Source organism: Urocitellus parryii, chromosome 4 (assembly GCF_045843805.1).
Source record: "Urocitellus parryii isolate mUroPar1 chromosome 4, mUroPar1.hap1, whole genome shotgun sequence".
Taxonomy (NCBI): Eukaryota; Metazoa; Chordata; class Mammalia; order Rodentia; family Sciuridae; genus Urocitellus; species Urocitellus parryii.
Genome location: NC_135534.1, coordinates 182,682,392 through 182,696,840, shown reverse-complemented (window position 1 = coordinate 182,696,840; position 14,449 = coordinate 182,682,392).

Sequence of the window (14,449 nt, the reverse complement as noted above, 5' to 3'; positions counted from 1 at the left end):
CCAAAAGGGAGCCCTGTATCCCTTAGTCATCATTTTCCGATCCCCTCCATTGTTATCTATACCTTTCCAGCTTGTTCTGGACATTTCCTGTAAGTGGAATCATATAATATAATATATGGATTTTGGTGTTTGGCTTCTTTCACTTGCCACAGTGTTTTCAAGGTTCATTCATGTTGTAGCATGTATGTATCCTTAGTTACTTTTTATTTCTGTGTATCAATCCATTTATTTAATATATACCATTTTATTTTTCTCTTCCACTTTTTGGACATTACGAAAAATGCTGTTATGAATTATCATATGCAAGTCTTTGTTCGGATTTATTTTCTCACTTCACTTGGATACATACCTAGGAATGGAATTGCTGGGTCATATCATAACTTGATGTTTACCCTGGGAGGAACTAGCAAGTTTGTTGCCTTCCTACCAGCAGTGTACGGGATTACAGTTTCTCCATATCCCTGTCAACCTTTGCTACTATCCATGTTTTTTGATAACAGTTATCCTAAGGTGTGAAATTATATCTCATTTTGATTTGTTTAATGACAAATGGTGTTGACCATCTTTTTACGTGTATATAGGGTACTTGGATATCTTCTTTGATGAAGATCTCTGCTTTTTAAATTGGGTATCATCTTTATTATTGAGCTTGTATTCTAGATACAAGTCCCTCATAGTATAGTTATATGATTTGCAAACATTTTCCCTTGTATTATGCATTAAATTTCATTTCTTAGATGTTGTCCTTTGAAGCACAGATATTTCTAATTGTGAGGAAGTCCAGTTTATTTGGCTGCTATACTTTTTGTGTCATAACTAAGAAATGATTGTAAAATCAAAGATAATGAAATCTTAATTTTCTTCTATTGATTTATCTCTTTCATTTTGCCAGTACCATACGGTCTTGATTACTTGGCCTTTGTATTGAGTTTTGAAATCAGAAAGTGTGAGATTTTCATCCTTTTTCTAGATACTTGGCTAGTCAGAGCCCCTTCAATTTTCACATGGATTTTTGGATAATCTCAATTTTTCCCCAAAAAGCCAGTGGATTTGAGATTGAGTCTGTAGATAAATTTGGTGAGTATTATCACATAAACATTATATTTTTCAATCCATGAAGACGGGATTTGTTTCTAGTTATTTAGATTGTCTTCAGTTTCTATTGATAATGGCTTGTAATTTTTATAGTTAGTTTTACAATAACTTTTACATATTAATTGTACAGGATAGGGGCTTTATTGTGGTATATTCACACATTCATAAACAATTTGATTTATTTCACTGAGTTTCATTTGTGTGTGTGTGTTATATCCATTCTAAATCTTTTATGATTTTTTATGATTTTAATCAGAATTTTTTCTTATATTTTTCACTTCAAGTAAATAGAAGAAATATGAATTTTTGTGTTTTGGTCTTATGTTACATAACCTTGCATAACTAGCTTATGAATTTATGTTTTAGTTTAATATATAATCTAGTATCTTCTATGAATTACATAAAGACAATTTGACTAATTTCATTACCATTTGTAGCCCTTTCATCTTTTTCTTGCCTAACTGTACTATCTAGAAATGCCAATAAAATGTTGACTAGAAATAGTGAGACTAAACTTTTTTGATGAGTTTTCTATGCTTAGAGAAAAGTATTCAGTAATTCACCATTAAATGTAATGTTTTCAGTGTGATTGTGAGTGTGGACTATATGTGTGTGTGTGTTCCATTACTTAAAGGGAGGAAGCTCTCGTTATTCCTATTATTACCTTTTCTGTATTAATTAAGATGGTCATGGTGTTTTATTCTTTTTTTGTTGTTTTTATTGGTGGGAAATGCATTCATTGACTTCCAAATTAAGACACACTAATTATATTCCTAAGATAAATTCTACTGGGTAATGTCATATAATTCTTTTTATATGATGATTAATTATTTACTAGTATCATTGAGGAGTCTTATACCTATTTTTCTAAGTGATATTAGTCTATAGTTTCTTAGTTTTCTTGTGATAATTTAGATTTTTAAAATCAAATTATTATAGTTATAATAGAATTGAGTTTCAAGGTTCCTTCCTCTTCTATATATTGCATGAATTTATGAAGAATTGATATTAATTCTTTAAGCATAGAGTAGAATTCAGCATTTGCATAATTAGAGCCCAGGAGTTTATTAGTGGGATTTTTTTTTTGCTATTTAATTCAATCACTATTTCTTATAACGATTTTTCAGATTTTTATTCTTCTTGAGTCAGTGTCAATAGTTCATGTCTTTCTATAATTTTTTTTTCTATTTCATCTAAGATATCTAACTTGCAGTAGAGTTTTCATCATTCTGAACTGGGAATAGGAATGGAGGGAAGGAAGGAGTGGGTCACGATTCATGTCACAGATTCTCACTATTCTTACCGAGATTTGGTAGATTTTTTTCTTATGTAATGTTTTTCCCTTTGCTGTATACCTTTAGGACATTATTCAGGGATTTTAAATGGTTGTAGGTTTTTCTGCATAACTTTTCATGTTGCACTGAGGATTGGGACTCCACAAACCCTCACACTGTCCTTCTGGAAGTGAAACTCCCATTGTATATTTTTGGCATACTTCATATCAGCCTCCAAGTTGCATCTTAAACATGTGATCTTTTAGAATAAGTTTGTTTTAAACTGCTATTTTTGTTTGTACTTCATTTGTCAGTGTTTGTTTAATCCTGTCCCTGGATGTAGTTTTCAAGTTCATTTACATTACTAACCATAAACTGACAGAAATCTCTGAAATTATTAGAATTTCTCAACAAGATATTCTGGGATTATATTGCTTTTCCTACACCAAGAATTATCACCCTTTATTCATCGAAGAATCCTTGGTTTTACCTTCATTTTAACACCATAACAAAATAACATAGGTTGGTGGCTTAAACAACATAATTTTTTTTTTCTTACAGTTCTGGAAATCTAAGATTAAGATTCTGATTGATGGATTAGGACCCCCTTCCTGATTTACAGGACAATCCTGTTGCTGTTTTTACATGGCTTTGTGTTGGTTCGTGTGCATGGAGGAGAGACAGTGTAAATGAGTTCTAAGTCCTCTTCTTGTAAGAACAAATATGACTGAATTGAGCCTCCATCATTATAACCTGCTTTACCTCCTTAGTTGTTCCATTTCCAAATATTGCCACCCTGAGGGTTAGGGCTTCAATATATGAATTTTGGAGGGATTTAAGCATTCAGTTATAACAGAAAGTATAGAAGTTTTAGCTAGAAATTCTGTGCTCCACATTAATATTTTTTTCCATAAAGTAATTACTTCAGAGAAGCATCTTTACTCATGATTTATCTCAGACTTCATTATAACCTGCTCCAGATTTTCTAATGACATATTCAGATCTTGATAGTTTCCCACCTATGTTCAGATATTTAGAAACAAAACATTCAAATGCTAACTACTGGGTATTTCCTAAGAAGCCTCATTTTTATGTGATGATGTATCTGTTCATTTCTTTCTGTCAATAGATCAAATTTTCAACATGCTTTTGCATCAGAAAAACAATGTTCTCACTCACCTCTAAACCTGAACCTGAATTTTTCTTTTCTATGTACTAATGCACTACCACTAACTCTTGAATCACTCGACAGTTTATGAGTGTATCATAAAGAAAGATCTGAAATTTGCCTTTCCATTCTGCCAAATTCCTGACCTCAAAAACTGAACTTCAAAAACTAGCCCACCATCCTTTCAGATTATGTGGGTCCTACATGGGTAGCTTTATGGAAAACATGCTAGAAGGTCAGTAAGCACATTTCCTATTGCTGAAATAAAAATTAAGATACATTTGTTTTATATTGAAATTAGTTATTTCTTTACAATTTAGCTCTGTTTTTTTCCCAATTCCTTCTTCACAAAATCGGCTTTCATTTGAAGACTTTTTTTTATCCCTTCCTGTCCTTTACACTTATTCAAGAATAAATTCTCTCTACCAAAATTTTCCAGTGGCATTTTGAATTACATATGACTGAAAAGGGAATTATTATGTAATATTATCACCTGTTGCTATAACAATTATAGTAGAGCAAATGAGAATCTCAGTTTTCCACCCAAACTCAGAATAAAATTAAACAAAGTACAAAAAAACCCTATTTTTTAAAAAATAGTAGATATTTAACTAATATTTTGTGCTAATACTTATAGATTTTTTTCCAATTCTTCCAGGTGTGCTTTGAGTTTTGAATTGCCACTTCCTCACTGCCACTATTACCTAATTTACTCTTTGTACCATTTTTAATATTGGCGATTCTGCAGGAAAATAACTCAGACCTGCAGGAAATATTCAAGGAATATACCTTTAGAGTTTCCACAAAAATTGTATGAAATCCTCTATCAATTAAACCAAATCATTCTTGTTTTGTTAATCATGCTGCCATTGATGTTTAAAGATTTTTTTAAAGAAAATTGCAAAGTGATCTTTGTAACTATTAGGATTAAGATTATGCTTTAAGATTCTGGGGAAGCATAAAATGCAGGAAAATGTTATGGATACATGTAAGTGGAAAAGAAGTAGGTATTTTTAGTTGGCTAAGATAGGAGTTTCAAATAAGTTGATTGGCAAAATGTTTGGATCTTATGTTTTCATAGCAAGCTGTGGTATAGAAGTCAGTTCTTGCATTATTTACATTTGGTTAAATTTTTACACCATAAATTCAAAAATTGTGTTCACAGTCCACAGCCTCCAAAATCCAAAAGTGATCAAGCTGCTTCAACATCAGCTTTTGAGGACACTGGGGTTCCACTGCGCTTCCCCAACCACTGCCATCACTTGATATCATTAGATCCAAGCCTGTGCAAATTAACAAATTCTATGTCTCAGGCCAGCTTTAAAAAGAAAATTCTCTCTGACATACTAGTGTAACTTAATAAACAAAAACAATGGATTTCAGAATTTTGGCTATTTCATTGCTCAAAGAATGTTGACTTGGATTACTTTGAATCTGAGGCAGAGGAGATTCAAGATTCTAGGACAAAAATCTCCTTATTCATTTCTAAGTCCTCAGTATGGAGCCTTAGGAGTTCAGACTCAGCTTTTTAGGCTAACTTTCTTTCAGGCAACTTGTCACTCTTCTCTACATCTTTGTTCTTATTAGGGACACTTTAGTTCACCATAACAGGCCTCCATGACCTCAATCAGAGGGCAGATTCTGAAACTTTTGATCCTTACTTATCCAAAGTTATGTGTTTGTGAAAAGTAGTACAGCTGTTACTCTTCCAGCCCCCAGTCCCTGAAACTCACTTTATACTCTTAGGTAATGTCCTTAATGAAGTCATCAAAAGTTCTTCCACACGTTTCTCAGTAGGTCAATGGATGCTGACTCACCCAACATTTGCATAATTAAGAGGGATCATTCAAGTGAATATTTGCAAAACATATATAATCTTCTTCAAGGTGATTTCTATCTTTCCCAAAAGACAAAAGCTCCTGGCAACCTATAGCAGCAGTTTCATTATCATTATCATCTGTTCTGTCCAAGGTCCTCAGTTATGGATTGCAGAGTCCTAGGAGAGAAGGAAAAATAGAGTGAATTAATTCAACACATATTTTTTAAACTATAAATATGTGCCAGGTACTGGTGATTAAAAAAAAGATTATGTCAAATCCCAATTTTAGAAACAACACTCTTGAGAGAGTAGGGAGAATAAGTAGAAGATAGAGAAATAAGATAGAAGACCTTTATAGTTATCCAAATGTCTTAATTCATTTTCTGCTGCTAAAATACAATAGTTGAGAATGGATTAATTATAATGAACAGAAATTTATTGATTCGCTCACAGTTTTAGAGGCTGGTAAATCCAACACCAAGGTTGGGCAAATCTGATTCCAAGATGGTGACTTGAACTCTCTGTCCTGGAGAGGAGTATCCTTCATTTACTTGGCAGAAGGAAGAAGAGTAAAGAGGAAAAGGGGGGAGGGGGCTCAACTTCCCCTTTTTTAAAGGCATTAATTGCACTCAAGAGGGCTCCCCCTCAGTGGCCCTATTACTTCTCTAAATCCCATGTCTTAAACACCACCACAGAGACAACCAAATTTTAATAGGAGTTTGGGGAGAACCAATGTTCAAACCATAGCACCAAATGAGAGATCACATTTCCTTAGCCTGGATTAAGGAAAGGACAGAGTATGAAAACATAGTTTGGAACAGTTTGGGAAAATGGAATCAACATGATCATGAATTGATGTGATTGTAGTGAGAAGGAGATATTTAACCCTCATAACTGGACTAGTCGATTTTTCATCACTGTTATCAACATATCTGACAATAACAACTTAAAGGAGGAAATGGTTTCTGAGGTTTGAGTCTGTGATGAGCTGGTTTCATTTCTTGGGTCTTACGGTGAACAGAACATCATGATGGAAGGAAATGGTAGAGGAAAGCTCGTCAGCTCATAGCAGCCAGGAAGCAGAGAGAGCCAGAGAAGAGATAAACCCTTCCAGGGTACATTCCCCAGTGACCTGCTTCCTCCAACAAGTTCCCACTTCCTAGTAGTCCCTTGAGCCATTCATTAATTAATCCACTGCTGAGGTAGGATCTCTCAGGATTCAATCACTTCCCCAAATCTCTTCTCTGAACATTGCTGCACTGGTGACCAAATCACCACAGGAGTCTTCATCCCAAATCCAAAATAGCCATATCCATGAAGTAACCTTAAAACAGGTAAATGATGATGTAGCCATCTTGGATAAAGAACATAGGAGGAAGAATGTATTTGGAAATAGAAGATGTAAATTGTTTTGAGTAAGCTGATGGTATGCTTATACCAAGAAGTTTGTAATGCACACTCTGATTTCAGTTGTACAGAATTAAGCATCTTCCATAGAGCATTTCAAGCCACAAGACTGAAGGGCATTTCAAGCCATGAGAATGAAAGGCATTTTGAAGACAAAGGTTATAGAGAAGATACAAGAGCCAACTATAGACCTCTGGGATAACACCACCTTCACAGAGCAGATAGAAGAGGGGCACAGGGGATATTTACAAATGAGTTTAATGGGAAATGTAGTCATCAAACTGAAGATAGTATACATTATTTTTAAAAAGCAGTGGAGAACTATTTATATGTCAAGCAAGAAAAGGAATATAAGAGGCAAATATGTTTGAAAATCAGGAGCCATGGGTGGCTATGGAAAGAACAGTTGCATTAGTTTGAGGATAACAATAGTAAGAATTTGATGACTTAATTAAATAGCAGCAGTTTCTCTTTTCCTGTTCTTTGAATCTGAAGCTTTCAAATGTTGCTTTCACTTAAGAAGTGAAATAACTATACAGAGAAAATATATTCAAAATAAAAATGTTTTAACTTATATGAATTTTCCAAGTATAAGGAGTACACTAAAGTGCTAAAAGGAATGGTGCTGAGCATTTTGAAAGTGCATTAGGGATCTCAATTTTGCTGTCATAGCCATAATAAACCTCAACTTACGAAACTTTGCCAGAAAAAGTACTCGATGTTTTTAAAATCATAGTCACAGACAATCACCTCTGATTTCTTTTCTTTAGCTACAATTTGAGTGAAATATTCCTCAAAGAACATTTTCTGTTATTCATGGCACTTGAAAAGGAATTTATTTTTCTGTGATAATTGTATGAACTGATCAAGTTTTTTTTTCTATAAGCAAAATATTTGAAGTTGGTATACATAGTCTCACGCCACTAAGGTAATTGGTCCTCCTTTATCTGTGGTCTTACTTTCCACAGTTTATTTACCCATAGTCAGCTATGGTCTGAAAACAGAAATTAATTTTTCAGAAATAAGTAGTTCAAAAAGTTTAAATTGTGACTGTTGTGAGTAGGGTGTTGAAATCTCCCACCCTCCTGCTCAGTCCTGCCTAGGACACAATCTATCTTTTCATCCAGGTACATGCTACCTGCCTGTGACTTAGTTGGGTTATTAGATTGACTGTGTGTATCACAATGCTTGTGTTCAAGCCACCCTTCCTTTAATTAATGATAGACCCAAAATGCAAGAGTAGTGATGAAAAGGAAGCACCCTTTGGTATTATATGGCAATGCTATAAGGAAATAGGGAAAAAAATAAATGAACATATATATTTGAGTACTAACTACAGTTTTCAAGAATTCCTCTTGGGTCTTAGAATTTTCCCTCCCCAACATAAGGGAAGATGACTGTAATTTTAGACGGATGGTAGAATTCCTTTATACTAATACTATTGATTAGCTTAGGCCTAAGGATTTACTTAAAATGTAAACAATATAACAATTTTCCTTTACAATGAAGAATAGTGGTTGCCAAATACATACATATGTTCAATGTTGTGTAATCTTTGCTATCTGAGGAGACTCATTATCCTGTATCCAAAAGGAAGTGAAACCTAAATGTTTACCTGAGTTTCAGAAAAGAGGTTATAGTGGAGACTTTAAAAAGGAGGACAAGACTCAAATTTAATAATCCATGAAAGAGATGAATACTATTAGTAAATACAAATGATATCGGAGAGGTTTGGGGGAGGATAGTTAAATAAAGACACTCAAGTGCTCACTCTGGCAGCACGTATACTAAAATAAAGATATTCAGGTGGATGGGTAGAAAATGGAATTCTATGTTTGTGTTCCTGAGCAGAGATCAAGGCTCCAGCTGTAGTTTCTGTGGTTTTTGATTATACAGTTTTCTTTTAATTCTGGAGTTGTATATATGCATTATTTGCTGGGAGATATTCCTCTCTTCTTGCATCACAATGTCTTTCTAATCTTTTGTCTTTTCCAAAGAGGCCTAACTACATCTTCAGCCATAATAAATGTGATATTACTAAAGTAAATTAAATTTGACCAGCAGTTGCCTCAATAAATAGCAACTGTAGCTTAACTATTTGTAAACAAACTGCAGCCTAGCTTGACAGCAAATTCTTGTAATAAGTAACAGTTTCGGCCACTCCTGGGAGCCCAGCTTTCCACCATTCTCAGGCACAAACACAAAACTGTAACTAATCAAGCTATTTCTTTATGGCACTTCCTCTTATGTCTATAAATACTGTCCTCCCACATTGCCTGGTAAAAAACCCTCACTGATTCAGTCTGGTGTCTAATTGATGAATTGTTTATTTGTTCATGTAAACTCTACTAAATTTGATTTTTCTAAATATTTTCATTAAATAACCTATATTCCCATAGCAACACTAATTTTACATTTTAACCTATACTTTATTTTAATTATGTCTTTTTTTAGTTCTAACCCGAAAACTTTTTTGAAATACTATCTTAATTTTCATTCTTTCCCTAGTATAGCAAGTTAGTGTTAAAGAAATAAAAATTTTCAATAAAATAAATAAATAAATTGAGCTTTACTATTATTTGGTATGAAGCATCAGATACATCAATTATCTTTGCATTGGGAGAGGAAAGAAATTACATTATCTAAAATAACTTTCTGTTTTGCAATAATATAAAAAAGAAACAATGAAGTTAAAATAGATATTGTGTCTTAGGGAATAATTGAAATTTAATATTTAAATCTTTGGTTTATGATAATTGTTCATAAATTTTGTAACTATTTGGAAATTTGTTGAGTATTGGGAAATTTTGGTCTGAACCTGGATAGGAAATCAAAACTGTAGAAAAATAAATTATCAGAGAATCAACATTAGATTATAAACTAGTAACATTCTTTTTTAAGCCAAAATTTTAGCCTTTTTAAAAAGTTGTTTTCAGATGATATTGTAACTTGACATTTAAATTGTACATACTTTTGTTGTGCTATGTGATATTTCAGTACTTGTATAAAATATTTTACATGTATAAATTTTGTAATGTTCAAATCAGGGTAAGCATATCTTATCTCCTCAAAATATATCACTTTGTTGTGATGAAATATTCAATGTCTTTTATTCTAACCTTTTTAAAATAAAAAATAATTATACAATAAGTAGTTATCTACTGTATAATAAAATAGCACATTCATGTCTCCTAACTATCACTTAGCTCCTGTTGACAACCTAGCTGACATTATCATATCACTGATTTCTCCCCATCATAATCAAATGCTTTGGTGGAATGTTAACACTCCTAACTTTCAAAAGCTAGCTTTTTAAATACTCATTTTTAATCATATATAATAAATGGTGTTTATGGATTGTATTAGATGTTTGTGATGAAATTAGGTAAGGAGAGAAAACTAACACAGTCCTCAAGGACTATCATTTCATTCTTGGATTTTGTTATCCAAAATCTTTTATTCAAATTACATGAGATGAGAGTTTGAGAAACAAACACTGGATATCAATGGAACTTATTTTCTTATTTATTTCAGCAATGAAAACAAAAATATTTAGAAAACATTCTGCTACTGTATTTTGTTCAATTGCTAGACTATGACTAGTAAATCTCATAAGAATAATCTCAACCTCAGAAAATTTCCTAGGAAATTCGGCAGATGACATTGATTCAAGAAGTGTTCCAAGAAAGCAGATGATGAGATAATGTGGAGTAACTTAGTTACTCTCTACCTGGTTTACTGGTGAAATAGAGAAGCCTTAGCACAAGATAAATAGGAAATTGTTATCATTTTCCCTTTTGGAGAACTGGGATGGTATACTGCTGAAAGGAAGTATATTTGTCCTTCCACGGTATAATACATTGAAGTAATTTGTGAAACATGGTAACTGTAAGGACAACATAATTAACTATTGCTAAGTACTAATAATCCGGACAGAGACAAAATGTTGAGAACAAATGATTGGCAAGTAAAACTTGGGTTCAAAAGCCACAGAATCTCCTTGGTTACATATGAAAAGTGTTCTGTCTTTCAAGTGGAAGCAGAGGAAACAGGTTCTGATACTGGTGTACATGACTGTATTAGCCATATGCCTAATATATCAGCTGACCTGGTATACTAAGATCAGTGTCTTGGTCAGGGAAAAGGAACCTTGACCTGTGAAATGACAAATCTGGGTTCATGCACTGAAAAATCTTGAAAGTCCACATTCTTGGAAAGAATTTCTGGGTCTGTACAAATGGCTCAGTATTCCCTATTTAGTAATATCACCAAGGCTTGGATGAGACCTCTCTTTAGGTCAATATGTGTTCAATCCCCTTCCCTGCCCAAATGTCAATAAATAGGGCTAAAATACAACATGTTCCATCTAAATGTAAGCAGAATCTGAAAAGAACAATAACCTCCAAATTTAAGGAGACCCAGTTCATACTAAGTGAATATGTAGGACATATATTTCCACATGTACATGACCAAGAGGTCTGCAAGCTATGGTTGTATACGTTGGAAGTTATCTAGGTGTGGTTATCTTCTGAGATACAAGATTTAATGCCATGAAATACCAGCAGATACTATAAATGTGCTGCTAATGAGTTCTTAAAAGCATGAGTAAAATGTCCCCATAACTCACAACCATCCTAATTCAATTATTAGTTTTAATACATTATATATTACCTCAGATTATCTGTCTGTGTTACTTGTGAGGGAAAAAAGCATCCTTTGATATTCAGCACATGTTTTATGACTCATCAGGTTCATCATGATCTAGTCTAGACTAAATTTTCTTCACTCTCAATCTAAGCTGATTATCTTGTTCTTTTCATGAGAATGAGGATCTTTAGTGTCCCCATTCTTCTGCATCATCTAACTCTTAGCTGTTCTCTGTTCCTTTTTTAACTTCTCTCATCAAAGACTAAATCATACCATGTGCCTTGGAACTGGTCCTTTCCTACAAAGAGGTGACTCTCAGTTTTCTGGATACTCAACTACACTCTCTGAAATGGATATTCCCTACTGGATTTTAAGTACACTTAACTCTCTTTGAAAAGAAAATAAAAGACTAGGAAAAAATTGTCTTGTACCATTCTCTTAGACCTCAAGATACTACTCTATTTTATCTCTTTTCAAGTAAAACTTCTGACAACTCTTCTAAGAGTTGCCTTCACTTATCTACTACTCTCACTCATTCCTTAAAATTACTATTCTAATTTCAAGCCCTGTCAGTAACTCCAATTGTTCATTTCAAATCAGTAATACTTCTTTATGCATCTATATACAAATTGCATTTTTTATTCCTAATCTTGATATAGTCTCAAAATCCATTCTTTCTTGGCTTTTATAGAAAAGCAATCTTCAATTTTTTCTTCTCCCTTTGTAACATATCATTTACTGTTTTGTTAGAGATGTATGGATCACTATCCAAATGTAAAATAGTTGAGTTCCTCAACAGAAATCTGTTCTACCATGTTTTCCATATTGTGATATTCCTGGAAATATTATTCCTAAGGAAAAAGAAATTAACCCTTATCCAAAAATGCTACCCACATTTTCATTCCCATTTATCTCTTCTCTGAGCTTGAGGCTTATATTTAGTTATCTACTTAGAATTCCCCTTATAGATCTTTAAAAAGCAACCAAAATTCAACATGTAAGAATTAAATTCTATTTCTCCATTCACATAATTAAATTCTTTTTTTTTTTGCTCCTTTTTTATTGCATTGATGGTCCTATCATTTCAATAATAATATACAGAAATCATACAAAGATTAATATCATCCTGGACTGCCACCTTGCCTATAAGCACCAGACTATGTAACTCACCTTGTTAGATTGAACCGCAGCTCAAGTTCTAGATGGCCCTGTTCTGAGACTTAAAATAATCTACTCCATTCCCATGTTATTCAACATATTTTCCTCACATTTACCCACCCCATGCTCATGGTTTAACTTGCAGCCTTGTACTTGTGTGAACCACCTTGATAATAGCACATTCCACATAGCAGACACTCTTGATCCTAAGTCTAGAAAATAAAGATGTAAACCTACATGCACCCAGTAGCCTACCATGGTCCTGGAAGGCTTAGACAAATCTAGTCTAGATTAAATAAGTGGCAGTTAACTTGAAGATCTATGAGAATGAAAATACGACATATTTATACTAGGTACACTAGTGAAACCTATAATCTCAGCAACTCCAGAAGCTGAGGCAGGAGGATCACAAGAAGGAGGTCAGCCTCAGCAATTTAGTAAGACCCTGTATCAAAAACAGACATAAAAAGGAATGCGGATATACCTCGATAATAAAACTCTCCTGGGGTCCATCTCCAGTACCAAAAAAAGAAAGTATTTGCCATTTTAAATCAGAAAGATTTTAGGTTAGTTTTTTTTAATGCCACAAAACCTAACTGAAAGCATCAGTTTTATTATTTTTACCTCCTACATGCCTCTTGAATTGCTTTTCTTTTCTTTATCTCTTGCCTCCATACCAAATCAAAGCATCTATTATCTTTTATCTTAAATACTGAAAAAATTGCCTAATGGCTCTCCCTAGATCTAGTCTTTTCTCTTTGTTTCTTGTCGCAATACTACTTTCAGAGTTGTTCTTTAAATGTATGAACTTGATCAAAATACCTTCATTTCCTTTCAAAACTCCTTGATATTTAAGCTCAATTACAATTCTTTGATTTAATAAAAGAGGCAAAATTTTCTAAAAGCTTTTTACAACTGGGTTTGTTCTCATTTTCTCCCATGTCCCTTCATTGCCTCTCCTTCAATTAGACTGTCACTTTGCTTCCCCTACACTTGTGACATTTTCCTCACTGTACCTGTATTGTTCCTTCTCACTGGTAGAATCTCTGTTTGGGGTTTTTTTTTTTTTTTTTTTTTTTTTGTAGTTAACCCTTGTTGCCCTTCAGATCTCAAGTCAATTTTGGTCTAGGTCAAAGCTCTATCATACCCTCCCACATTATTGGGTTTGTAGCCCCTGAACCACTTCAAAAATGCATATCTGTTTATGTATTTCATCATTGCTTCTGCCTTATACGAAAATGCAGGCTGCTTGAAAGCATAACTCAGGTTTACTTTTGGTGACGATTATAGGCCGTGTCAAGAGGACAACGTATGGCCTATTGAAGAAGCTCTTAAAGCATGAGTAAATAGGTTTTTATTTCAGTGATTGCCTTCAGAAGCACTCACACCAAAACCTACTGCTGCTACAGACTTTTCCATTCATGTCTCACTTAGCCAGATCTCACTTGCTTCAAACCAAGACAACAACTCTGTTGAAATTATTGCTTGGTTTGTTGCATATGGATTTGCTACATCTTCTCTTGCATATATGCAATCAAAAGTTTTTCCACTTGTCAGTTCAGCCAATTATGTTTTATTGTTGCCAATGATTGCCTCAGCTTAGTGTTATTCATTTTTAAAAGAATATATTTTTACATTTCTTAAAATCAAGCTCAGAGTAGAATACAAAAACTTGAAGTTAAGGACTAGTTCATTTTATTTTATTTCAATACCTGTTGACTCTAAGCTCTGGTTTTCAAAATGAGAAGTTTTTTGACTTATTATTTTTCACATGTCTGAGCTCTTATACATTTAGTCATTCATAAAATTTAAAAAAAATTAAACTGAGTGGAAATTTTGTAGCAAATGCACTACAAAATGGGAATATTCACTGAGCACATA